Genomic DNA, 27,173 nt, shown 5'->3' on the forward strand with positions numbered 1-27,173 from the left:
CAGGCCGCCGCCGCCGCTGCTGCAGCTGCAGGGCGGGGAAGGGCCGCAGCGCAGCACCGCGGGGCGGGGGAGGGGGCGAGCGAGAGAGAGAGAGAGACTGTCAGGCAGCGCCTCGCGTCGTGCGCCTCCTCCAGAGCCGCCAGGGTGGGAGCGGGCACAGCCGGAGACACTAACGACCGGCCGCGGACCCGACCTTGAGAGGAGGGAGGTAGCTGCCGCTAGGCCCCGACCGTGCCGCCCCATCGGCAGCTGAGCGAAGGTACCGACACGCCGCCGCCGCCGCTAGCTGCTCCGCCCCGGCTGGGCTCTGCCGCCGAGCCGGGCCCGGCTGGGAGAGGCGGCGGACTGGGGCTGTTGGAGCCCCTGGACCGTGAGGCAGGAGTGTCTGGCGCCTTTCCGCCGCCCCGTAGGCCCCGCGGAGGGGGGAGGCTGGTGTGGAGCGCCCCCCCCCCAGGCCCCGCGGGGGTTGGGGAAAGGGGGAGGCTCCTGTGACGCTCTGCTCCTCCCCACCCTAGGCCCCGTGGTGGGGAGAGGGGGAGGCTGGTTGTGAAGGTCTCTGTGGTCTTTTCCTTCCTGAGTATCCGAGGGAGGAAGTTCCCCTTTGGGCAGAGCCAGGTGATCTGGGCACGGGCTGTCGTCTCGCCTCCCCTAACTCAGCGTGGGTCCTCTCCTCTGCAGGGGCAGGCCCAGAGAGCCAGTTCTGTCTTCAGTTTGAGGACAAATATCGGGGGGAGGGTCTCCATTCCTCACTAGCTGCTGCTCCATCTGTCTTGGCTTGATGTTGACACGCTTTGTTTCCTCTTCAGATCTGGGGTTTGAACAAACTTCCTGTTACAAAACCAGAGACAAAAATCTGCTTGTCAGTGTCTTGTGAGAAAATGGTCTGTCTTAATGTGACCGGGATATTCTTCACGTTTTTGGCTATGGATTAGGAATTAATTAGGAGTATGAATTGTTGTCTAAATGAAGAGAAATTAGTGGTCTTGCTATTGAGTTGATCTCCCAGGGCAGTAATGATGAGGAAAAAGAATAGTATGAGTGACTTCACCTTTGCAAAAGTACACCACACAGAGGCCCAGAGTAGGCCAATATACAAAAGATAAATGAGGACTTTCAGTAGTTGGGCTGTTCTAATAGGTATAGTTAACAAGCCCAGTGCCTTTTTTTTTTTTTTTTTAGTTGTTTTGTACTGAAATACAGTAAATAATGGGGTTGCGCTTGGGAATGCCGCAAGGGCGGGTGATAGAAAGGGACGAAGCCCCCTCGCATCCTGACACATTCGGTAAAATGTTTTTCCTGGACTGATAGGACTGTTTGCTCCTTCCTGCCTGTGAAACTGACTTAGTTGACTTCTTGGACACTGAGAAAATAAATGAAAAATTAAGTGCCATGAAATCACAGCAAATGTTCATTAACAGTTTCAGTGAATACATTTAAAGTAATTATTACTTGCTTGTTTAATCACTTTGTAGGCTGCAGAATTGCTGTTTAACTCGCAAAGCAGATATTATTCAGTAAAATTTAGGGAAATGTTTGGTAATTTTTTGAGAGTTCAGCCCAAAGTGGAACCTATGATTGAGGCTGATGATCACCTTTACTTAGAATGGTCAGTCCCTTTCAAATTAACAGATCTGAATCTCGGACATTGCTAAAATCTAAAACAAATGTGTAAAGAAGTTATTAATTGAGAGGTTTTTAGCTTTTACTGGTGATCTAGCTCTGTGCACATCTTGAATTGCTTTGTATGTGTAGATTGGTTTTAGGCCTATTCTGAAGAGGATGAATGAGAACTAATGTTGTTTATATTTAATTTGTATGGTGCCTTTCATCCTGAAGGTTCCTCAAATGCTTTACAAACTTAACGAACTGATATACAAACTATAACAGGGACCACTTCATCCATCACTGAAATGGAGCCACTTCTGGGATGTAAAACGGCTACTGTTTAAGAACGCACAGCAGCACTGCACAACATTTTAGGATGGAACTGAAGAAGAATACTGTTTCCAAATGAAACCACAGGGAGAATTTTAGGTAGGCAAACTAATTACCTAAGTTAGAATTTGGTTAGGACACCACAGTATTCACCTTTCTGATATTTATTTATATCTTTATATTACAGGAGACTGACTCGTGTGTGTGTGTGTGTGTGTGTATGTGTGTATATATATATATATATGTATGTATATATATATATATATGTATGTATATATATATATATATGTATGTATATATATATAGTAAAATCTTCTAATGTGACACAATTTCCAGCAGTAGGGCCTGATCCTACAAATTTCACTACATGTATAGTCATAGTAGGACTCTATGCAGGAATAACTCTGGGTGTGAGAGTAACTTGGCAGGACTGGGTCTTTACTTTCCAAAGGGCTCCCCCAAAATCTGATGTGACCTAACATTTTTGTGGAAGGGAATTTTTTTATCTAGTTTTGTCTAAGGGTACATTTTGGCTTTTTAAACTAATTTTTATTTCTGTAAAAAATGGTAACCTAGTTGCAAATTTATTTTAAACCTGTATTTTATCTTAAGAAAATGACATGAATTAATTAGCACAGCCAGTGCAAGGAACAAGATTAAACTGTGACCTTGCCACTTTTCAACTTCTTTAAGGCAAGAGACATACAGGCTTTTAAAAATCATTATGTAAAATGTGGATCTAAAAAGAAACTGCCATTTACCACAAGATTTTTTTTGTGAACTGTACTGTAATCTTGTTGATAGCATGATGATAGTTTAGGATTTCTTCCTTAGAAGATAAAGTACGCCAGCATAAGATGGGATTGTACCTTATCTTAAATTTCTGGTAACATTATAAATTAGGCACAGACAAAAGTGTATTCCCAATGAGGTGTAAATATGTCAAGAAAACTCCACCTCTTGGAATTCCCTGATTGCTATTGTAAAATGTTCATTCAGGAGGGGAATGACATTGATCTTTCACATTGTCATCAAAGTTATTCTGTAGCTTCTCATTAGGTAACTGGTGCTAGTCAAACTAGACCTTAGCTTTATGGTGCTGCGTATTGTGCACTGTCTGTTTGGTTCTTCAAGTTCTTTCTGAAGGCTAAAAGTACTAGGCTGTAACCCCTCCACAGAGTTCATTCTGAATCATGAGAGGTGTTTTGTTTTTGTTTTTTTGGTGGGGGGGGAGAGAAGAAGAGATTACTATTTATGTATAATAGAATTACGTGCAGAGCTGAATAACTTACGTTTTAAGCATATTGAGGGCTTGCAACTAAACTTTTTTATTTAGGATCCTCTCTTTAAAACTTAGTAATCTCTGTAGTACGATTTTGGGTTTCATAAAATGTAGGTAAATTAAGAGAATTTTCTGCCATAAGTAGGATTCTGGTAATGACATTTTAATGTGGTTAAGGTTAAAAGAGTGATTATTAAGAACACATTATGATTGCACATATTTATTCTGAGGATCTTTTCCAAGACTTCTCTGCTGTTCTGCTAACAAAAATAAGGTTTTATCATTGTCCACACTACAAAATTAATAGTAATAGTTGCAGAGAAGCCAGTAACATTGTCAGCTGTGCTCAGATTCCAGAACTTTAATTTTGTGTGGTGTATGTACAAAGCAAAATCACATCTTGACTTTCAAATGTAGAATACTGTGTATACTCATTCATAAGCCGAATATTTTTAGTGAAAAAGGGAGGCACCAGAGAAGGGGGTTGGCTTAAGAACGAGTATAGAGAGGGAGAGGTGGGACACAGCCCCTCCCGCAACAGAGGGAGCAAGGAGAGGCAGCCCAGCCAGCAGAGCCAGAAGGGAAGAGGAGGGGCCAGAGATTCTCTGCTTCTGGCCATGCTGCTCTCCCCGCAGCCTCCGAGCAGCTGTAGCTCCTGGGCTGGCGAGCTGCAGTCATGCCGCTCAGCCTTGCCCCTCAGAACAGGCTGCAGCTGCGCCACCCGGTATGGGCCACCGGAGCAGGCTGCGGCTGCGCCGCCTGGTCTGGGCTACCGGAGCAGGCTTTGGCCTCCCCGCCCTGTCTGGGCTACCGGAGCAGGCTGCGGCCAGGCCAGAAACATCCTCCCCAGATAAGGTGGGAAGGGATGGGATGGGGAGAGTGTGGGGGTCCCAGGCTAGGGGTGGGGTCGTGGGGGGTGGCCACAGGGGTTACTCCCCTGACCCCAGGTTCTCCCCCCCCTAAAAAAAAATTTCCCCACAGTTGCTGTCCTGGCCCATCAGGGTAAGCAGCTGGCACGCCAGGACACTTTGTTTACTTAGGTTTACCTCTGTGCCTGTGGACGCTCAAGGTAAACAGACCATCTTGGCCCACCAGTGGCTTATCCTGATGGCCCAGGAGCCAAAGTTTGCTGACCCCTGAATTATAGAGTCGGCTTATGAACGGGTCATTAAAATTTTTCCATTTTTACTTATCAATCTTGGGGGGAGGTCGGCTTATAAACGAACAGGCTAATGATCGAATATATATATGGGTAGTTTAAAAAAATCTTTTAACTTTCTATAAGGAAATTGCAGAATGAATATGGACCAAGTGATGTCATGCTTAATCACTCTTCTCACTAATTTATGTTTTGATACCAGATATATTAGCAATCCTGACTACAGGATTTGCTTTCCAGGAGTGAAAGCTTGGTTTGATTTTAGTGTGGGTGTTCTTTGTATCTAGCTTGAATCCATTAAAAACCCCTATTTTCCCCCTACTATATTATCTTCCACCAAACGTTGCTGTGGATAAAACATATATAATATGCATGCAAAGCTTGATATTTTTCTTAGATGCACCAGAGCATGCACTATTTGAGTGAGAGAATTATTTTTGAAAATTAGCTATTTGGTTAGGCATCTAACTCTCTGTGCACAATATTATGATTTTTTTTACATGTTTTAATTGCCCCCACTGTCTCTTCAATCTAATTGTAACACTTATGTTGTACATGTTGCACACTAAGAGTTGTTTGTGTGTTAATGAAAGTTAGTTCTACTCTAAAAGGAAGGAGGAGAGCATAATAAGAAACACACCAAAAATGAAGGTGAGGTTATGTTATATTGGTTTGCCTTAACAACCTTGGCCAACTGTTTAATAAATGGGTGCTTAAAGTTAGCTTGCCTTATTTAGATACTTAAATAAATGGCCTAAATTAAAAAAGTTACTGAGAATCCAATAACTTAAATTGGAGTCATTTGAGTTGGGTCCCTCTGTATCCAAACACATTTGCACTCTCTCTTTATATTACCTCAGAATGAAATAACGTATTAATTTATCACCTATTCAGATATCTTGTATAAAGAGATGAATTTAGAAATGAACCAAACAGGAAGCAGAAACACATTCAGTGTGTCCAGGAATAATCATGTTCATTCCTCAGAAACAGTTGTGACTTTTTTTAAAGAAACAACAATTCAGGAAGTAATTTTTTTATTTTAAATAAGTACTTCAGCCTACATTCAGATTTCACATTTTTGAGTGTTTTAGCTAGTACCGTATGTGTTCACAGAGCATATAAAAGTATCCTGACTGATAGATTTTAAACATGCAAAAAAGTGTGTGTTCTTTAGATGTAATTCAAACTTAGTTACCTCTTGAAAACCTGTAAAAAGGGAAGGACATTTTTTCGAGGAAATACCTAACACGGTAGCTTACCTGTCCATGTAATGGTAACATTATAATGCTTCCAATAAAATGTCAGCTTTGATGGTGAGTTATTTTTAAAAGCACATTAAGTGTGTGATGCTGTTTTTCGCCCCATAAAAGTCTCTGCTGAAAAGTTTAATTTAGCATTTTTTTTATCTGTTTCAGAAAACTGAAAAGTTATATTTGGTGCAAAGATATTTAAACATATTAGTTGAGAGCAGTGGAACTCAGGGAACAGAATAGTAAGAGTTTTTTCTCAGTGTAAAAAAACTACCTTCTTTGGCTAGATTAAAACCTTGAAATTAATCTTAAAATGTTTTTGAGTGCATTTTTCTCTACGTGTTCTGTACACAAATTACTTCATATGTAAAATGAAGTGCAACTTTAGTGCTTTTGGTTACTGCCCTGTTATATATTACTTCTTATCAGCATTGCTAACAAATATTCAAGTAGTTCATTTTGTTACTAAAGGAAGTGTGACCTGCGGTTTGTTAGTCAACTAAAGGAAAAACAAATTTCAAACTCTTAATAAAGGAGCATAGTTAGGAAACAGTAGAACTGAGACTCAATCAAGGGCTTAAAATGTCTACTTTTCTGATGTGTTGAGGATGAAAATTTGTGGGTAAATAATAAATTTATTTCCATACAAGTTCAACCAGTTTCATATCTTCACAGATTTGTTTAGTGGGTAGAAATGTAAATCTCTATTGATACCTATATTAAGGCAAATTACCAAAAGTGATAATTATGAAAACAAATATTCTTGAAAAGGTAGAGCATGAAATCTCCAATTGCCATTGGTGAGTAGAAATCTTTCTCTGGCAGTAGTGGGGCCTACACAATCAATTTAAATCTAACAAAATACATTTCTGCAGAACTTGTTTACACTTTTTAAAAGAAAAAAGTATTTTAGTCTTTATATGGAGAACCTTTCAAATATAAAAGGATACTTTTCTGTCTTCCTGAGTCTTCAGTCATCTTCAGTATTGCTTTTTTTCTTTACTAATTTGATCCAATAGCTCACCTGAGAATGCTTGCTACTTTCTATAGGTGAAGGATTTTTCAAGCCCTGGTCCTCCGGCTAATAGCTTCTTTCTAGTATTCATGTTTGGAAGTGCAGAGGAGACAAAAAAAATCCTCTCCCTCTCCCCCCACCATTCCCCTGCCAAAATCCCCTGAAATGGAGCTATTAGTAAGGCTTCATACAGTGATTACTATGCAGATGCATGTGCTGACAGTACTTCAGTACATCCTGCTGCGATGGAATCTCTGACTGTAGATGTGACTAAGCAGTTTCTATATAGTTGCTGCTGCAATTGTATATAGGAACTAAAATGCAGTGATATAATCGGAAGAAAACAAAACATGTTCCCCTCCACGTACTAGTTCTCTTTCCTTAAAGGAAGGCATCAAAGCCTCCAGTAAGGAAAAGCTAATAACCTCTTATAGCTTATAAAATATACCTGTATTTAATATCTGTACCTTATGGAATATCATCCTTAATAAAATATGCTTCACTTACAGAATATAATTCAGATTTGTTTCTAAAATGTGGATGATTTTCTTTCTCTGTTAAGCAGGGACAACCCAAGTCTTCTGATAGTGGGGGTGGGGCAGGGCAGAGTGAGGGCAGCCAGCTTCAGCAGTGTTACTGAGCATGCTCATTACAAGCCAAGCGGCAAATCTGGGGTGGGGTGGGGCACGTACCCTGCATTTCCGCCCACCCCCCAGACATCGCCTCTGCTTTTAAGTAAGGAATTACCATTGTCTTAAACTGAGTAAAACACAAATTGGCATTGAGAAGCTTTTCAACACACCTTACCAATGCATTGCACTCCAAACCTGCAACACCTGCCATTCCAGTCCTAAACTTTTTTGAGCAGAGCTTGGCAATAATTCAGAATTGTTTATGGGGAACTGTAGGTAATGTCCATAGGGGATATGATCAAGACTAACCCATTTTGTACTTGACATACAGAGCTGCATTAAAAGAACATTAAGAATGCAAAGACAAGCACTCAGAAGTTAGCAAATGGCAGAAGCGGTATTGCCTGTGCAGTCTTAATTCAATCCCCATTATGTTTATTCGGCCTGAAACTGTCTCTAGTGAAAACACAGTCTTACAGAAAGTCTTACAGCCGACCTTCGCCATTATATAATAAAACTTGGTTTCCAGTGTTGAAAATTGCCTGTCAAATAATTGCAATAGCAGATTTCAAATGATGTGATAGAACAGAAGACTTTTGGAGATGCAGCTAACGAAAATGCTAGTTTTTCATGTTTATCTGTCTGGAATGTTGGAGCTGATCAAAATATCTTTCTGAGATAGAGTGATTGCTAGAAATGAAGGCAGAAATTAATGTTTTATATTGAAGGTTTGTAGATTAGGTAGTGCATGTCATTTTCTGATTCTGTCAATTCTCGATTTTTGCGAGTGTTCAAGTAAGGTGTAAGATTCCTCTAAACTTGCACTTTTACGTGGTATTCCACACATGCTGCCTCGCCTTAGCAAGAAAGTCATGCAAAATCCTTGTTAGTGCAATATTGTCTCTGCTCTTACCCAAGCTTATTTTTAGTGGCAGAAACAGAATGAAATTTATAGTCAAACAAGAAATTTATGGACTAAACTGAAATTAAAGCTCCATGCTTCTGTTTACTGATGATTTTTAAATGCGTAGACATCCTTCTAAATGTGTAGGCGATACATGTTTATCTTACCGTTAATCCTAACTATTTAGATAACTTGTCCTATCACACAAGTATCTGCAGGTTCCATTAATAAAACTAATGGCTACCATTTATTTAACTATTTTCCTTTCCATGAGTTACCTTTTCCTCAAATTACAATGGAAGCTGTCTGTCAGACACGGAATTTCTTTTAGGAAGAATAAACTCTTAATTTCATACAATGTAAGTATTTGCACAGATACAATTCCATCATGAAATCTGTAAGCAGAATTGAATAAGGCTTGTGGAGTTATTTAAAAATGGGTTTTGAGAAGACTTATTTCTAGAATGTATTTTGAGGCATACTGTGCAAATTATCAGATGAAAGCTATTTTAGTGACTTGAGAGAACTGAGGTAAGCCTTCAGGGACAGAGATGGTGGCGAGTGAAGAAATGATAGCAATTGTTGGACTCAAGATCCTAAATTTGTGCTTTTCGAACACAGCACTGATCTATCGTTTCTACTGACCTAAACTTGAAGTACCTTCTTAAAAATATGCTGGAGCTTTGTAAACAGGTTGTTGCTCTAAAAATTATTCAGATTTATAATCTCTTAGAAAAGCACTATGTTGAAACATCAATTTCCAATATTAACCTATAATTGAAATTGAGTAGTATTTAAAATCTATTAATTTTTGTAAGTGGAGGCTATATTAGAGCCATGCAAGCATTTTATAGTTAACATTACATCTAGTTTCCATTTGCTATGACTTTAAAACCACTCTGGTAAACACAAAGATTGTTTAGATAGTTTGGTGAAGTTAGGCTATGCCTAGAAATCAAGTATAAACTGAAAAAAAATCACTATTTGAGATTTTAAGGCTTTGAGTATCCTTTTCCCTGCAACCTCTTCCATAAGAGAGAGAACCCTGATAGACCTCAGATTTTCTGCACATAAATCATTGCTGAAAGGAAGTAAACTTTGGAAAATATATGTTGTTAAATGGGGGAGAAGTTATTGTAGATCTGCTGTAATGAGCCAGCTTCATCAGCAGCTGGGAAGTTACTGGGGTTCCAAGACTGATTTAACTTCCAGAGGTGGGACATTTGCCCCATGCTCCTCCCCTTTTCCCCAAGGCTTTGCTGCCTGGCCTGTCTGGAAGCTGAGCTGTGGTAAGAGCTGCCAGGGCAGCTCTTGAAACAACCTGGGGTGACCATATATCCCGTTTTTAAGCCTTGCCCTGGACGTCCCAATTTTTTGGGAAAACTGGGCATTTGTACCATTTGTTCTTGCCAATGGATCATCAAGAGCAAACAGGACAAAAGCCCACTTTTGCCAACTTGTATATGTCTCATCTCGAGTAATTCTGCTTGAAGGATTTGAAGAAAGAAATATGGCCCTTCGAAAACTAAGAGATTGGCAAAACAGAGAGTTGCTGAAGTCCTTTCATGATGCCTGATGTGTATATAAGTCAAGGGTAGGCAACCTATGGCACACATGCCAAAGGCGGCATGTGAGCTGATTTTCAGTGGCACTCACACTGCCCGGGTTCTGGCCACCTGTCTGGGGGGCTCTGTATTTTAATTTAATTTTAAATGAAGCTTCTTAAACGTTTAAAACTTATTTACTTTATATATAACAAAAGTTTGTATATTATAGACATAGAAAGAGACCTGTTAAAATGTATTACTGGCATGTGAAACCTTAAATTAGAGAAAATAAATGAAGACTCAGGACACCCAATATAAATAATCAGTTGAAAGGCATTTTTTTTACATTATCTGTTGATGTCAGTCCTTTCTTCAAACTACCATGCTACAATGAACAGAATGCTCTTTACGATACAAGATATGCAATTATTTTGCAGTAAATACTTGGGTATGGTGAACTTTTTGGGAACTCTAGGGTGATCTGACATGAAGTTGGAGTTCTCAGCTTTTGGTGTGTGGCATTTTTCTAAGATCTACTCTTTTGATCTTTCCTAAATGTTTGTCTTTATCAGAGACGGAGCAGCATCTTTTCCAGTGATCGTGGTTCATAGCAAGGAAGTCTGTTGGTCTCAGAAGAGAAAAGAGTGGTGTAAGCGTAGAACAGATTTAGAATTACTCGTCTGTGCAGCCCACCATAGCCATCTCTACCTTTGCTGTGCCTTTCCTGTTTCCATTTCACTTACCCTGAGAATTTACAATAGAATCAAATAATATTTTCTCTCCCCTTCCACCACAGAGTTGGCTGATTCATTTCAGTTCTGACTCTGATGATATTCAGTATTCTAGAAGGTAAGATAATATAACTTGTGAAACTCTCTCTTCTGAATCCCAGATAGCTACTCTGAGTAGGTTGTTGGTGTGGATCCACACGTCAGCCAAAATGGCATTTTACCAAACTCTGCCTACTAAATTGTAATGCAACAATTTCTCAACTGGACTGGAACCATAGTGCTCAGAGGAATATGAAAAGAACCTTTTCCAGTAAAAGACTCTGAGAGGAAGAGACTCGGTCTCCAACAGATTTTGTCAGAAGAAAAGGAAATATTTCTTTTGTGGTTTTAGTAAAATATCTGACGTTCCAGAAAGTTTACACTAAAAGATATCTATCAGTCCATTTCAAGTGTTTGTAGTGGTCCCATCAGTGAGTATCTGGGTGACTTCCAGATTGATTGGTGTGACAAAGTCCCTAGTGGATTTTGTGAAGTCTTCAGCTTTTTTCCTGTCCCTGGTTACAGGAAGCTCTGCTTTGGGTACAGTTTTTTTTTTTTTTTTTTTAAACCATGACCAGACATTTACTACAAAAGGTAGATCTTGCAGAATCCAGCTAGGGTAGGCCTAGGAACAGCTGCTTGAATTATTTTGAACTCATGAAAGCCTTTTGTGAGTTTTGAACTGGAGAGGAAACTGAGGCAGGGTACCTGACCCAAGAGGGTTCTTGGGAGGCAGTTGGCCCTGTAGCAATGTCTTTGAAGGGAAGGATTTGAATGATAGTGGAAGCATACTGCAAGACACAGTTGAGGGACTAGAATATAGGGCACATTCTGTATAGTTGGTGTTTTTGCATTGTTTTCATATTGCCTTTAGATACAAAGAATTACAGTTATTTAGCCTGCAGGTGATAACTATATGGATCACTGTGGCCAGTACCAATAGGGGGAAAAAAGCAAAGCTTCTTAGCAAAATGGAGGTGAAAGAAGCATTATTTTGTCATTGGCACGCTAGCTGATAAGTAGGCTTGGCAGGATTTGAGTTTAATGAGTAACTGCCTGTAAACATAGATTTCAGCTGACACACTGAAATCCTGGGGGAAAATCATTTGGTGGTAGTTGTCCTTCCTGCGAGTCAGGTGTCACTGTCTGTCCAGGAAGCCTTTTCAGCCTCACTGTCGCAGACCCTACCCTGTCACTCACCAGCTTTAGGTGCCAGAGATCTCTGCTTTGTCCCAGCAGCTCTGCAACCTTTCTCACACATTGCGTCTGCAGGGATTCGCATCATTGGCCCTGCAGCTGTGCAAGGAGCCCTCTGCAGCTGTGCTATCATGGCCCGCTTGCTCACTCACTAGCCAGAAGTTAGAGGAGCCATCCCTGGCAGGAACTGTTCAGCAGTGGGTGGCCTCCCCCCCCCTCCACAGTCAAGGCAGGGAGTCTCTGCTCTGCTTGGCCAAGTCTACCACTGCCTCTCCTACACCTTGCATCATGTTGTCTTGGGTCCCTCAGCTATACAGGGAGCCTCCCGCACTCAAGACTGCACCCACCCTAACCCAAACCCTACCCATCAAAATTGTTAAAACCAAAATATTAAAAATAGATAAAAATCTGAATTAGAAAAACTGTGTTGTTCTTAGCCTGGTAATTGTCTAGGGGTCTAGGCTTAGTGATGAGGCAAGCCAGGCACAGAGCTTTAGTGGGAGAAGTGGGTAGCTTCCTGGCTAGTTGTTTGGTTTGTGTTCTTCTATCTGATCAGTATCACTTCAGTCTTGTTTGGATTCCATTTGAAACAGTTGCTTTTCATCTAGAAGGTGATTTCTTGTAAGTATTATAACATTTTAATGGCATTAGTTGCATCTTTAGAAAATGAGATACAGAACCGAGTGTCATAGGCATAATGTTGGCAGTGGCTCTTGTGAGTGTCATACTCTCATTGTGCAGATGTTGATGAATAGAGGGACATAAAGTTGCATCTTTTAGGACCTTATCTGTAAGAGGTCTCAGGGCAGAGGAACAGTTACCCATTACCAGTGTCTGAGCTCTGCTGATCTGAGCAGAAAGTTGATCTCATCACGTCTTCTCACCTGCTGGAAATTTTGCTCCTGCCTCCTTCATCATTCTTGCATCCTTCCTCTAAGATTGGCTGAGGAATTGATATTTCTATTTGAGGACAAGCCAGATGGATAACTCCATTTTCATAATATAATGGATCCGCTAATAACTGGTTTATGGAATATGTGGGATACTATATTTTTGGATCTAGGGTGTGAGGCAAAAATACAAGATTTGCTGGAAGGCAAAGCTGCTACCTGATATATGATATGATCCCAAAAGTAGATTCAGCAAGCATGCCTGTACAGCTGCTCCTAATTTTGGATAAGGAACTGTGCTTAAAAACAAAGCAAAATTTAATTGACCAGTTTGCCATTTCTGTTCTCTTCATTGAGCAAGGCCCATAACAAAGTGGGTAGAAGGATTTCATGGTATTGACAGGGCCATGACTCCCAAGTCTGAGAATAGAAACTTGTAGGTCAACTACTGTCTCTTGCTTCCTATATGAATCAGTATATAACTTCCAATGAAAATGTTCCTTTCAAAGGAAATATGTCATCCTTAAATTATGTACTAAGCTCAGTCAGTTTGTCAATTTCACATTACAAGTGTCAGCTACATCTTGGGTTGATGAGACAAGTTAATTTGCAGAACGGCTATTTTAATTTTTACATTATATTTTCACGTCTATGTCTATGCCAGTGTAGCATAGACATACCCTGGAACTGTTTTCTTGCAAAAGCACAAAAGTAGTCAGAACAGGAGGCATTAAACTATGCTTTAACATATCTGCTGTCTCCGCTAGTCTTAGTGTTAGTGCAGCATCTTCAGCTCTATAATAAGTTTTTTCATGACTGGTTTGCCACAGAGTTGTCTCACTTACGTCGTTGATACTAAGCCCTGGTCTTTACTACAAACTTACGTTGGTATAACTGTGTCACTCAGGGATGTGCAAAATCCACCCCTCTGAGCATCGTTATCGACAGCAGTATGTTGATGGGAGGTCTTCTCCTGTTGACATAGCTACTGCCTCTCAGGGAGGTGGAGTACCTATGCCGACAGAAGAAGGTCTCCTGTTGGTGTAGGCAGCATCTTCACTAAGTGCTACAGTAACACAGCTCCACTGTTGTAAGTGTAAACAAGCCCTTTTTAGGCAATATTTTTAATTTTAGATTGTTTTCATAGTTGTGAACTTGCAAAGACCTAAATACTCCAGAGCATTGGTTTTCAGGCTTCATGCCTTAATCTGGTTAGTCCCTTGAAGTGATCCTACTTTCTCTTAAATACTAGTAATGACCCTGTCATTTTTCAGATGAGCTGTGCGGAGAACTGTATTGGAATGAACTTAAGAAGATTTAGGTTGAATGCTGGGAAAAATTCCTTTACTGTGCGAGCTACAGACTGTCAAATAGTCTCCCTGAAGCATTGATTCTCAACCTATTTACCATCGTTGGCCTCATATGCAGCTCTGTGTGTTATGTGGGCTGCATCTACACAATATATACTACCGTATAGCCATGAGGATGTCATATGGGCTGCAGCTGTGTGCTGATTTTGCTGCGCTTTGAGAACCCCTGCCCTGAAGAAAGTGGTGGAAAACTAGAATGGACAAAGCACTAGAAAACACTATGTATACAGTTTCTGGGTTTATGATTTAACTGATAACCACAAAGTCAGTTTTCACAGTAACATTTTTTTTTGAAATTTCCTTTTTTCAACTTTGGCTGTGGTATTATGTCCCTCACTTAAAGATGGGAACTGAAAATGTTTTGTTGCATATAGCTTTTTCTGTGTTAGTGAAAGAGCAGTCTTTGAAATTAAAATTATATCTGAAAGGAAAATGTTGACTGAAATGCTGTGGAATTCTTAAAAAGAAAATTAAACAATAATACCCAGAACATACATCGTGAAAATGTGCATAAAATAAATATATAATTCAAGGAAAAGAATAGCAAAAAATGGAACCCCTAACTGTAGGTAGATACTTGTATTTGGCAATGAGATGGGCTAAGAGGTCTAATACATCTTTTCCATTCCTAATGTGACTGATTTTGTGACTCCCGTCATAAGGGAATTGTGAAGGCTTCTAGGGCTAGTCTTTGGTTACTGTAGCCAAAAGAAGCTGCTCTTACTAGTTTATAAGCTCTCAAATATCATGAAAAACAGAACACATTTGAGGATGGTTTTAGCCTTAATACTTTCTTTCTTAGATTGGGACCTTTTGATTCTCAAAGCTTTTTCCTGATACAATCAGATACATTTTCTAAATTAAAGAGCTTCAAGGTTATAAATTGCCTGGAACAGCTAATTTACAGTTTGTTTTACAGTGACTTGCATTACAGTATTAAAGGTTTGAAGTAAACTTTTCAAACTGTGTGGTGTATTGTAGATGCTGGTCATCTTTCATGTTGAGATTTTTGAATTGCCGGTTTGCTTTTCATATTTACCAGGGAATGGGTGAGGCCTTTATGTGCCTATCTGTATACCATATGTAGTACAGCATAAAGGTTTTTGGGCAAATGAATGAGTGGAGTGACTTTAAACTACACACCAGGAAGAGAAGCTAAGTCATAAATCTGTGGTATTTTTCTAGAATATTTACAAAGTTTTGGGATTTGGTTTTTAAATATTAAGAATAATAGTGGCATCTGAGTATGAAAGTCATCCATAAAATTCCTCAAAAGTTGTGATCTATGTTTTTAGTGAACTAAGTGTCTATAAAAATGTGCTTGTGTGTTTGTTCAATTGCCATGGGCAAAATGTGGGTTATATTTGTTAGGTAGGGGAACCTCTGACACTGAGCTAATGAAGCCTAATAAAAATCTGTGAATTTTCTGCATCATGGTGTAGGTGATCTTGTTCCTCATCTGTCAGACAAGTAGAATCTTAGGGCTGGCCTACACTAAGGGAAGGGATTGATCTAAGATACACAACTTCAGCTACGTGAATAACGCAGCTGAAGTCAAAGTATCTTAGATCGAATTACCTACCGTCCTCACGGCGCGGGATCGATGTCCGTGGCTCCCCCTGCCGACTCCACTACCGCCGTTCGCGTTGGTGGAGTTCCGGAGTCAACAGGAGCAATCCCCGAGAAATCGATTACTACCCTCCGATACGGCCGGTAGTGAAGACGTACCCTTAGAGTCTTTGGTGATTGGAGAGAGGAGTGTGGCTAGTGGGAAGTGTAAGTATGGTTGTGAGCTGCATTGCTAGTCTGATTATTCAGTCTTGTGTTGCATTTACTATGTTGTTTTTTAGACTGACTGTAGTAAATGTGAAATATGTTGGTAAATAATGCAAGTAGGTGATCAGTGGTTGTCAGACATCTGAGTATGAATTCACCTCACTCAACATGCCTAAAACAGAGGTAGGAAACTACAGACTAGATTAAAGGAATGAAAACAGATTGTTCTAAAGTGAAATGTAAACATTGTCAAACAAGTTAGTATGAAAAAAAGGATTTGTGCTCATTTCAACAAGTGCAGAAAACATTTGATTTGGTTCTCAGAGATCAAATATGCCATTGAACAAAACTTTCACTGTAAAAGTGGAATAGAAGAACATTGATGAATTTGATCCTATGAGACATTTTCAGTGATTAGCACCAAAATGCACCTGTGATTATACTCTTCAACATGAGTTTCATGCAGGAGCAATCTCTGTTATCCCAAAAATGGCAAAGATGAGTTGGTGATTGTTGTTCAATCAGCTGAAAAGCAAAGACTGAAATCCTTTGACGCTAACATCATCTTAAATATAGCACAAGATGAGCACTTTAAGGAAATGGGGTTGTCATAATTCACTGCTAGAATATTGTGCAAGTATAATCATGGAAGATGGAATCAGTGTTTTAGCCCATTCTTATTGTTTTGTTTGAAACTTCTTTCTAGGGTAGATGTTTATAAATAAATAAATATAATCATAAATGTTGATGTGTATTGGTATTTGAGAGAGAATATGAAAAAATGATAGGTCTAAGTAATTAGTAGACTGGAGTGACTGAAGTATTTGGGAATTACATATAGCATAGCAAGCTAATTATTTTGAACAATACACAGTTTTACACATTTCTGTGTTTGAGGAATTAATACTTATTAACTGAATTGCATAGTATATATTGTTTCATTTAAAAATGTAAAACTCTTGTTTTTTTAACTAAAAAGCGTGCTCTCTAATTAAAGAAAATCATAAAAGTTTGTGTTGGAATCAATAATTTTTCAGAACACATTTGAGCTCTGAAAGGTTAGCAGACTATTTGTATGGATTATTTGGTTGTTTTTTCAGTATTGCAATAGCCAATATGTGGAACTAGTGCTGACTGTCACCTGAGTTACCATCCGTTGCTGATGAGCTAACCTTTATAAACTACATCAGCTTTCACTGGCTCTTTATTAAATTTCTGCTGTGGACCAGAAACTGGCTGGATGTGAACTTTGTTACAAACAAAACTTAGATCATAATATGTTAGTGGACAGCAAATAATAAAACAAGTCTGAGCAGTCAAATCAAAACCTAGTATTTAATTTGACAGTCTGTTCGCAAACAGGATTTATGTTTGAAATCTAATAGTAGCAGATTCCTGAAAGCCATCACTTGCCTTTGTATGCTACCTCCCTTTAAGTCTTCTGTTACCCTGGATACTCAACTTAGTTATTAAAATATTAAGATCACTTTGAACCCATCTCTTCAGTTCCATTTCAAATTCTGTCCAGTACAATGGCTTTCTTAGGCTTGGTTTTCACTACAGAGTTAGGTCAACATAAGGCAGCTGATGTCGCCCTAACAGTCAGTGTCTACACTACAACCTTGCTCCCACTGATGTAAGTGCCATACTAGACTGACATAATAACTCCATCTCCACGAGAGGCATAGGGCTTATGTTGGTGTAGTTAGGGTGATGATGTGTCCCTGTAGACACTGCGCTACTTACATTGGCTAGTGGCTAAAATTCTTGTCAGTTTCCCGGCTCCCTGGTGGAGCCATGATATTGACGAGAGAGGCTGGTAGATTTCCTACTGTAAACCCTGTGCCTGGCTCACAGCTAGGGCTGTCACCCCAGGGTGAGTGGGAGGCTCCAGCTAGAGCCTGGCTGCCCTCAGGCTCTCCGCTACCTGCTCCCAGCGGGCTGCTGCCTAGGCTCCCCTTACCTTGCTAGGAGCTCTGCTATCCCATGGGCTCCCACCTCCCAGCAGGCTGCTGCCTGGGCTCCCCACTCTGAGCCTGGCTGCTGGCATTGAGAGCCCCAGCTCCCCACGGAGCTTCCCTGAACAGAAACAGTGGCAGTGTGAAAATGAAAAGAATGTCAGTTTCACTGCTGGTAGGTTCTGTGCTGTGAAATTGAGGCTGCATGGGGCTCACAGCTGGGGCTGTCACCCTGGACCAGATGGGGGGCTCCAGTTGTGAGCCCTGTGTGGCTATCAGTGCCCCACACTGAGCCATCAATGCCCCACTTTAGTTGTTGCAAGCGCTCCTAGTGAGAACACACTGCACTGGCAGAAGGAGAATAGTGTGGACACAAACAGCCGATTTAATTACTGTAGTGTCTGTAGGTCAACCTAAATTAAGTCAACCCATTTTGTTGTGTAGAAAAGCCCTTAATAGCTGTCATTTACCGTTTTTCATTTTAAAACTGTTCTTTGGTTAGAAAAGAGGTGTTTTTTTTTTAATTTACTACGTTTTAATTGGTAACACTGCAAATAATTCATTGCTGCATGAAGCAAAGCAGTATGCAATAATAGCTGGAACAGTTAAAAAAAAAAAAAGTCCTGATTGAGACCATTGGGTGCTACTGCATGATCAATAATTGATATTAGCGTTTCTACCTTACAAGCAGGATGCTAATATTGCGCATTGGATGGAGTACAATAATCTTGATGAAAAAAGTAGGCACTTCCAGCCCTAACAGCCACTCTACATGCCTTTCTTGACTGATATAGATGAAAAAATTTGTAGTGACTTATAAGTAGTATCATTTATAAACTGTATACAGATAACTGTATACAGTTAATTCATGCCAAGCATTATAGTGGAGTATTTGCTGTTTTTAATGTTGTTTACTTTTGCATGCTAGTGTTTCTGCATGGATTGATTCTATGTCTGATGCTGGTTCAATATTTTTATCTGTGATCTGGAAGTAAATATAAAATCACTGCTAATAAAAATTTGTGGATGCCAAAGATTGGCATAATGTCAAATGATGAGGATAAGGCAGTTTCATACACAGTGATCTGGATTGCTTGGTAAACTGGGTTCGTTCAAAAATGCAAGGTTGTACATCTAGGAACAAAGAACGTAGTCTTTGATTACAGAATTGGAGACTTTATCCTGCATAGCAGAGAGAAAAGGTGAGTGAAGTAGTATCTTTTATTGGACCAACTTCTGTTAGTGAAGTTGGAAAGAGACAAGCTGTCGTGCTTACACAGAGCTCTTCAGGTCAGTAAATCTGAAAAAGATTTAAGGGTCATTGTAACTCAACATGAATGCCCAATGTGGTGCTGTGGCAAAAAAGGATCAATGCAATATTTGGATGTATAGATGGGGAGAATAGAGACTAGGAAAGGAGGTGATTTTTATCTACATAATGCATTGGCAAGACATTCTGAAATACTGTGTATGGTCTGGTAACAATATTTAAAGACTGGTGAAAGACTGGAGAGGGTACAGAGAGAAGCCACAAAAATTATTTGAGGTTTAGAAAAAAAATGACCTCGGTGTGATGTAGACACACAAGTTACACTGGCATAGATGCATCTATTGGGGGTGTGCATCTGACTTCCTTGTTATTGACATAGCGATGCTGGTAAAAGCCCTAATGTAGATTCAGTTATACCAATATAACTGTACTTATACTCAATGCTATCAAGGATTGCAAATATACCTATGCTGACAAAATCCTCCTGTTGTATTACAGTGAGAACTTTAAAGAGTTAAATCAATTTTGCTTATCAAAAGATTGCGAGATGATTTGATAACTGTTTATAAAACATTCCAGGGGAGAAAGTACTGGGTACCAAAGGGCTCTTTACTCTAGTGGAGAAAGATGTAACAAGACCCAGCGACTGCAAGTTAAAGCCAGACTAAGTCAAATTAAACATCCAGCACAAATTTTTAATAGTGTAGGTGATTAACTACTGAGATCAGGTACCAGAAGATGTGGTGGGTTCTCCACCTCTTGATATCTTGATATCTTTAGATCAAAGCTGGATGCCTTTCTGGTAGATAGGGGATTTAGTCAAACCTAAGTTATTGGGCTCCATACAGGAGTAATTGGGTGAAATCCTATGGTCTGTCTTACACAGGTCAGGCTAGATGATCTAATACTCCCTTCTAGCCATAAGGCCTGTTACTCCTTGGGAAATTCTGTGCCACTGCACAATGCAGAATTTGTGCAAAAATTAATGTTGTGTGCGGACTTTCCTTTTTCCCACCCAGAAATGGGCTGCAGAGCTGCTGATTGCCACCAGGGGCTGCTGGACCCAGCAGAGTACAGATTGCAAATAGAAGAGACTTCCAGGGGGAGGTGGGTGGAGCATGGAGGGTTCCATTTCCCAGCGTGCCCTGAAGAAAGAAGGTGGCATGCAGGAAACTCCTCACAAACCTGGGACCCAACATCAGGCTGCTTCTCCCTCTGGATCCCTTGTCTCTAGGAGGAAGAGAATGTGACTATCTGGGCTGGCAGGGGGCCATAACTGGGGCTCTTGAGGGGGTAGTGAGTGCATTTGTCTGGACGGGGGCGGGGCGGGCAGAGAAACAAAAACTGGTTTGTCATAGGAATTTCTTTAACACTCTTCTTCCAGGGAAGTTTTTGTGTATGTCTGTATTGTTACAGACATAGAATCATAGACTTTAAGGTCAGAATGGACCATTATGATCATCTTATCTGACCTCCTGCACAAAGCAGGCCACAGAATCTTTCTTACTCGCTCCTGGATCAAACCTGTGTCTGAGCCATTGAAGTCCTCAAATCATGGTTTAAAGACTTCAAGGTGCAGAGAATCTTGCAGCAAGTGACCTGTGCCCCACACTGCAGAGGAAGGTGAATCCCCCCCTCCCCCCAGGCTTCTGCCAGTCAGACTTGCTGCCAGGTATTTTGAAATAAATTCCCAAAATAATTGAAACTGATGTGATTAGATGCAAGATTGTAAATAATTGTTCTGTTTTTAATATTGGCTTAACAGTAAAACAAAATTTTATCCTTTTAGACTCATTATTGTCATCTTTTCTTGTGTTTAAGTCAATCTGTACGTTTTTAACATTGTTTCTAAATAATTGACTTGATATTAGTAGTTCTGCCTTATTGTGCTGATTTTGTTTAATTTTTAACAAGTTGCTTCATCTTATCTGCTCACACAACAGCAGAACATTTTCTGTGCTTGCTCATTAGGCGTTAGGTCTTAACATATCTGTGCAATTGTTATCAAAAGGTGCTTTTTCATTATAGCTACCAAGAGATAACTTGTTTTTCTTGGCCTGCTTCCCTCATTAATTACATATTAAATGGAATACAACCATTTCGTCTCAACTTCTGTACTTCTAAATGAGTCAATATAAATTTGAGTATTTGACACTGTTTTGGTCTATGGTACATTTTTAAAAAGTGACAGACAAAAAAGACAAAATTAGAAGCCCTACAATTGAAAGAATAAAGTTGTAGGCGGCATTAGAATTTTAAACTATTGTAGCTGATTACTTGTCAAATGTGTGAAAGTAGGAATTCTGTGCAAGTATATCTTACTTAATATAATTAATTTCTAGAAGTCACAAGGAAATTTGACAAGTCTGAGAAAACTTTTTTTTCCACCAGAGCAGGGCAGTCCAGGATTTCTGATCTAATACATAACCAGAAATGGAAGTGTGACATTCCCCAGAGTATATTCTGGACAATTGAACGGCTGTGTCCCTTCAGCCCTCCAACTTTCACACTGCTTTGCTGTGAGAACAGCCACTCCTGACCTGTTTATTCACACACAGCATAGTCACACACAGCCTATCACATGCAAAATCACTCCCAACTAAATGATATGCATACTTCTAGCCAGTCACTTCTAAATTATATTGCAGAGTGGCACCAGCAAATTCCCAGGTCCAGTCTTGTCCCCAGAAATGTACATCTTGTACTGCCCAGTTCTTTCCTTCTGTGAAGTACAAACTCACAGAAAGTCCATCATTTCATTAATAGAAAATTATATGCACAAACCCTGTTATCTCAAATGGAGGCTCCAGATACTTCAAACATGCATTCGTTTAGATAAAACAATAAAACAAATTTATTAACCACAGAAAGAATTTGTGATTACACGTAATGAGGCATAAAAGTCAGAATTGGCTACAAAGAAATAAAAGGTAAAATGTAAACTATTACTTAACTGAACAAGCTAATTGAATTCAAAGCAAAGTTTTTTCTCATCACATGCTTTTATTGGCTGAACTCCTTCAATCAGGACCACTCACTCAGTTCATTGATGCATCCTTTATCTTTCAAATGTTGATGCAGTGAGTAAAAATGAGGGAAGAGAGGTGATTTCTGTCCCCTGTTCTCCCTCTTATAGCCTGTCTCTTTTTGGAGTATCCACTCCAGCTAGAGTTCAGGTGGTAGCAAGTCTGTTTTGAACAGGAACCCCAGCTGTTTTATTTGCCAATATGTAAATTTCTCACTTATGCCTTTCTTCCTGCCAAAAATGTTCCCTTAATCAGGCGGCAGTCTATTTGATTATGCTGAAACCTGGCTGAAGTGCTCACTAGCATTTTGTCTCTGAGGAACTGGTTTGGGCTACTGTAACATCATACGGTAGAATCTTGTAACTTTACATACAATGTTGTCATGCATACTTTACAAGGACAGTAATGATCAGTGAATTATGAGTTTTCAAATGATACCTCACAAAGGGATACTTTGTACAAATGTTTTCATAGTTTTTTAAAAAATGGTGAGCATAAAGATACAGTCCTTCATAGGAAGACTCTATTTTCTCTTCCTTTCTCTGTTCTTCAGTGTTCCTTGAACTTCGTTCTAGCTTCAAGAGAGTTGTTGAGGTCCGCTCTAGTGAAGTTTGAGTGCCTATAATCTAGCCCTCTATGGAGTAGTTTAATAGAGATGCCAGTAAGTGAAGATGTACCGTACTACTATTTGTACTTTGTTCTCAGAATGTTTTTCTTAGTAATAGTCACGCAATCAACTTATTTTTAATTTCGTCACTGCTTGCTTAAATAACTTCCCTTATTGGATGATTACACTGTTTCAGTGTAACTCTTTCTAACCCGTATTTGAATTAGCCTGTAGGGGAGTGCACTTTCTGACATTTCAAATGAGAAGAAAATTTTTGCAAATGAGAAGTAGAAATCTTGTTCCTTAGCATATTAAATTGATCACAAGGAAAAAACTGCATGTCAGTGTTCTTGCGTTTGTTCTAGTTTTTCTTGAGCAAGAGAAACAAGTGTCCCTGTAGATTGACTTTTTCAAGCATTATCTATTATTATTATTTTTTAAAGTAGCAAGGCAATCTTAAGCCTTTCAGAGTATCGTTTGTTAACCATAGTAGTTTAAAATTGGCTACAATTTAACCTATATTCCATACAGCCATTACAAACTATTTATGATTTAAAGACATGGTTCTCAAACTTACTTGATTGGGCCCCCCTTCTTTGTGTCAGTAGTTGTTTATGCACCCTGCTACTCAGCTCTAAAGGCAAAGTGTAGAGCAATGTCTGCTGGCTGGGTGCCCAGATATGAAGGCAGTGCCATGCCAGCAGCAGCACAGAAGTAAGAGTCGCAATGTGAAAAGTGATCATCAATATCACTTTTCATAGAAGACTTAGTTCCCCATTGCTTCCTTTACTTTTGTGCTGCTGCTGCTATCCCGGGACTGACAGCCAGAGCCCCGCCACCTCCAGCTGAGGGACTGCGGGGATAGGGGGAGGAGGAAAGGGTTAAGGAGCCTGAGCTGCCTCCTGGTGGAGGGGAAGGGGGAGTTTGAGTCCAGATGGTGGGTATCCAGCTGCCCCTTTATCCCCCACCTCCTGGGTGTGCACAGCCTTTGTGCATGAGCCGGGGGCTGACAGCCAGAGTGTTTTGTTTTTGTTCTTTTTTTAAAAAAAAAAAGAAAAGAGGCATTACACACTCCCACGCTTCCTTGGGAGGCCCGCCCCATAGTTTGAGAACGGTCGATTTAAAGTAATGTTTATCAAGCAAATTTTGCATAGCCAGATTAGACCTTGGCACAATTAGAAATTCTGTACCATCTGACACAATGAGCCACCATGTCCTGTTACCCCAAATGTCTGGATGTTCACTTATGTTAGTATTGACCCTGTCTGCCAGCTGTGAGACCCCTTCAGAACTTGGCATGCATAAGTAAAATCCAAAATGGTAGTTCATGTAAGCAAGATGCTATTTGTAAAAAGAAACAAGGATGATGGGGGTAGGGTTGAGGGTAGGAGAAGGATAGAATGGCAGTTTCCCACCTCAAGCTGTAAGAGAGGGTATAGGTGAAGTCTCCTTTAAGTAGGTAGGAGGGAGGCCTGCATCTTTGTATTTAAGGTTATATTTTGACCCTGAAATAATGAATTGGAAATGAGGAGCTTTTCCTTGAAGGTTAATAAATAAATCAGAAGTTAGACAAAAAAATGTAATGTAGCTTTTTAATATACTCTTGGTTTCGGAGGGAAAGGAAGATCTGATTTTGTTGAACTCTAAGGGTTGATTGTACTGGTTTCAGCAGGTACCTCAACACTGAACTGGGGGGATTACCTTTAATTTCTGTACACATTCACCATTTGGCATCTCTGCTGAGCCTTACAGTAAGACTATTAATTGATAGTAGGCTTTATCATGTGGATGTTTGTCCAGTAGGAACTGGGCCAAAAACACCAATGCATTTCATATGTAGCCATTCTGTGGCAACTGTTTATAAACATTATTTGTGTGTTAATTTCAAACCAGTGACTTAGAGGAAAAAGATACCATATCACATTCTTAGTGTCCTGTTTAGCTTTTGGAGAATTGATTGTGCCGTGTTCTTGTTTTTGATGTCCGCTTGCACTAAACAAAAAAAAGTTACATTCTGTGTTTTCCAAATTTGAACACAATAGCGATACTTTAAACATCTTGGTTTTCATTTCATTTCACTTTTCTCTTTCTACCAGATCCTGTGAGGTTAGTGCAGACCGTAAAGTGTGCTTATGATTCTGTGATAAGTGCTAAGTGGAAGGTTATTTGTGGCCTCAATTCACAAATGAATAACGATTACTGAGAATGAGAGACGAAGCAACAAAGAAACATGCTAATTCAAAAGATAAAGCTGTCCAGGTGCTTATTAGCAGACTAACTTTTTGAAAAAGGTCTCAAGATAATTTTTAAAGAGGCAAACAAACCTGTTTAAGTAGTTTGCAAAAACAAACAAACAAAAAAACACAACTCAGATGCTGATACTGGGAAAATTGTTATAATTTGATATGGTTCAATGGGCTGATTTTTGGATGAATATCACATGGCACTTCCTTTGGACTTTTCCTTTTTTATTAAACAGATGTGGTATGCTGCAGTTTTTCCCAGCCTCTCTCACACACTGTTGTCATGTATTGTAGCTTGCCTTTTAGAGAAGTTTCCCCAGGTTAGCAAGAGAGAGATCCTAAGTGATTCATGCATCGGGGGTAGCTATGTTAGTCTGTATCCCCAAGGAGTCCAGTGGCACCTTAAAGACTAACAGATTTATTTGGGCATAAGCATTCATGGATAAAAAGCCCACTACTACTTCTCCATGCATCTGAAGAAGTGGGTTTTTTACCCACAAAAGCTTATGCCCAAATCAATCTGTTAGTCTTTAAGGTGCCACCGGACTCCTTGTTGTTTAAACAGCAAAGAATCCTGTGGCACCTTATAGACTAACAGACACTTTGGAGCATGAGCTTTCGTGGGTGAATACCCACTTCGTCAGATGCATGTAGTGGAAATTTCCAGGGGCAGGTACATGCATCTGACGAAGTGGGTATTCACCCACGAAAGCTCATGCTCCAAAGTGTCTGTTAGTCTATAAGGTGCCACAGCATTCTTTGCTGTTTTTACAGATCCAGACTAACACGGCTACCCCTCTGATACTTGTTGTTTTTAAGTGCTTCATGTTACAATTGAGGGCAACTGGACTTGTATTCCTCCTCAGTGGTCCAGCAAGGACACCCACTTTCAGGTTTCCAGCTTCCCAGCTGTTGCCTCTCTTGGATGGAGACCCACGTCTCACTTCCTTCTGACAAGGGTATGTCTAAGCTGAACAATTTCTTGCCTTCACTGTGCATTTCCCAGTAAAGACAGTCTCTCTAAACATACTTACTTGAGGTGAGGTTCTGTGGCCTTCAATTTGCAGAAGGTCAGACTACATGATCGTAATGGTCCCTTCTCTCCTTAATACTTGAGTCCTGCTATAAATGGAAGCTACCCCATAGTTCTTTCTAAGCAAGTTTACTTTATTCTTAAGGTAAAAAACATTACAGAGAAACATTAAAAACATGCATGCATGCTAATAAGCTTACTAGGCATCAGCCCACTCTACGGGTTTCTTTGTGGTTACAAGTTCATCAGAGCTTCAGCTCAGAACAGTTACACAGTCTTATGAGGCCTCTGTAGGCCAGGTACTTCCTGTACTCTAAGGATTGGGGCCGTCCATGAACCAGAGGTCCTGTCCATTTGCTGGATCAGGCAGAAGGCCCTAAGTCAGTTTAAACCCCAAGTTTTTATCCAAAAGTCTTTTCTTTGTATGTTGGTCTCTGGAGAATGAAGTTTGAACTAGTTCGTATATGCATATCTCCCCAAAGGTGTGGATTCAAAGGCTGATTATCGAGGAAATTCATGAGCATCACCTCCATGCTAGAGGAGGTACATACAATTTCACAACAACTCATATGCAATTACATTTTTAATATAATGTACCCCAAATGTACTAACCCTTACTCAGAGAAGTTTATCTTAATTCCAAAAGGTTTGTTCAGGGTATTTTAGGATAATGTCTGTCACACTTCATATGGTTTTTCCCCCTTCACAGCTGTATCCATTATGTTTCTAGAACGTGGGTCAGCAACCTTGGAGAAGTGATGTGCCGAGTCTTCGTTTATTCACTCTAATTTAAGGTTCCGTGTGCCAGTAATACATTTTAACGTTTTTAGAAGGTCTCTTTCTATAAGTCTATAATATATAACTAAACTATTGTTGTATGTAAAGTAAATAAGATTTTAAAAATGTTTAAGAAGCTTCATTTAAAATTTAATTAAAATTCAGAGCCCCCCAGACTGGTGGCCAGGACCTGGGCAGTGTGAGTGCCACTGAAAATCAGCTCTCATGCTGCAGGTTGTCTGCCCCTGTTCTAGAATATAGAGGGGTACCCCAGCTTCTTTAGCAAGATGCAGCACTGGCTTTTTAGTAGGAATTTCAGTCTGAGGAGACACAAATGAGGTTCCCACTGGTGTCACTCTATTTCTGCAACAGAAATAGCACAAATAACTTGTTTGCTTAGTTTTATATAATACATAAAGCACCGTGCAGCAGTGATCACTCCCGGCACCTGCTGTGACTCAGGACTTGGATTTGCTTACTATTGCCAGTTAGCTTATTTTTATAAATTGCTTATCAAAAACTCACAGTG

The 27,173-nt window shown here is 39.9% G+C and overlaps 1 protein-coding gene across 3 annotated transcripts in view; it reads left to right on the forward strand.

Moving 5' to 3' along the window:
- Nucleotides 1–27,173, forward strand: part of CAB39 (calcium binding protein 39) — a 63,271-nt gene continuing 36,098 nt past the window's right edge. The window contains exons 1-2 of one of the 3 annotated variants that reach the window (XM_032771247.2): nt 1–259; nt 1,837–2,034. The gene's annotated coding sequence lies outside the window, so the exon portion shown is untranslated. The remainder of the gene's footprint in view (nt 260–1,836; nt 2,035–27,173) is intronic. The other 2 variants (XM_032771240.2, XM_032771256.2) reach the window with 2 other exon arrangements.

Source organism: Chelonoidis abingdonii, chromosome 8, assembly GCF_003597395.2.
Source record: "Chelonoidis abingdonii isolate Lonesome George chromosome 8, CheloAbing_2.0, whole genome shotgun sequence".
Taxonomy (NCBI): Eukaryota; Metazoa; Chordata; order Testudines; family Testudinidae; genus Chelonoidis; species Chelonoidis abingdonii.